Source organism: Eutrema salsugineum, unplaced genomic scaffold, assembly GCF_000478725.1.
Source record: "Eutrema salsugineum unplaced genomic scaffold, Eutsalg1_0 scaffold_4, whole genome shotgun sequence".
Lineage (NCBI taxonomy): Eukaryota > Viridiplantae > Streptophyta > Magnoliopsida > Brassicales > Brassicaceae > Eutrema > Eutrema salsugineum.
The window spans coordinates 1855869-1857242 of NW_006256686.1; the positions used below are offsets into that span (position 1 = coordinate 1855869).

Sequence of the window (1374 nt, forward strand, 5' to 3'; positions counted from 1 at the left end):
AAACCATGATGAGGGCAGTCTCTCTCATACTCTTTAAATCGCTCCCAGGGTTCATAGAATGATACTACAGGGCCTTGTTGGAAACTTTGTATCTTGTTTCTCAGCTGGTTTGATCTCGAATTGGTGTAGAAGTGGTTCAGGAAATCTGACTTGCATTCTTCCCATGAAGTAATAGAACCAGAAGGCATAGATTTAAACTTGTTGTGATTTGCGGAATAGAATTGTAAATAAGCTAAGAGAAAGTAGATTGAAACAGAGAAGAAAAAAAAACGTTTTTCTCCTTGGATTTAGAATAATGGTGGCTACAAGTGTTTTATAAAGGGATACAAGAGACCAAGAGAACCCTAATACATATGGGCTGCCTAATGGGCTTTTATAAAGACCTTCTAAAAGCTTCTAAAGCCTTATAAAACCTTCTAAACCCTTATAAAGTCCTTGCTGAATATGGACCATGCTTTATACTCCCCCTCAAGGTTAACCGTAGGATACGAAGGCTAAGCTTGGAGACTCATGGAGCACCACCTCATTTAAAACCTTAGCATATAAAACCACATGGGAAAAACTATGCTAAGGGAAAAAGAGTATGGCGTCCATGAGTTAGGGAAGCTCAAGCATGCGAGATGTCCACAAGCCTAAATTTGCTGTAGATGTGATCACAGACCTTAAGGCTCGCGGCTTTGGTGAAGATATCTGCCCGTTGATCTTCACTGCGTGTATAGCAAGGCAGAATAGCTTCTTCTTCAATCCTCTGTCTGACCTTGTGTCAGTCAATCTCGATGTGTTTGGTCCTTTCATGGAACACCGAGTTGTTGGCAATGTGTATGGCTGCTTGATTGTCACAGTGGAATTTCATGGGGCTTGAAGACTCAATGTTGAAGTCTTTGAGCAATGCTTTGAGCCCGGTAAGCTCATTTTCAAGTTTCTTCATGGCTCGGTACTCAGATTCTGCACTCAAACAAGACACCACCTTCTGTTTTTTTTGTCTTCCAAGTCACCAAGTTGCCACCAATGAATATGCAATATCCTGTTGTGGACTTCCTATCATTTTTGCCTCCAGCCCAATCAGCATCACAGTATCCCACTATCTCTGTGCAGTCATTCTTGCCCATCCATATGCCTTGGCCTGATGAGCCTTTGAGATACCTCAAGATGCGTTCCACCATACCCCAATGATGTACGGTTGGCTTTTGCATATGCTGGCTCACCTGATTCACAGCAAAGCAGAGATCAGGTCTAGTCAATGTCAAGTAGATCAGTTTACCTACAATCCGGCGGTATTTGGGAGTGTCACTGAACAGCTCATCCGATGTCTCCCCCTTTCGATTGACCTGATAACCTTCTTCGAGTGGAGTTTTGGCTGGCTTAGCTTCAAGA

At 42.8% G+C, this 1374-nt stretch overlaps 1 non-coding gene across 1 annotated transcript; it reads left to right on the forward strand.

The window, feature by feature from the left end:
* Window positions 1-106, forward strand: LOC112084870. Its single transcript, XR_002898527.1, has one exon. It is a non-coding gene; the product is annotated as a small nucleolar RNA R71 (small nucleolar RNA).
* Window positions 107-1374: the final 1268 nt, after the last annotated feature.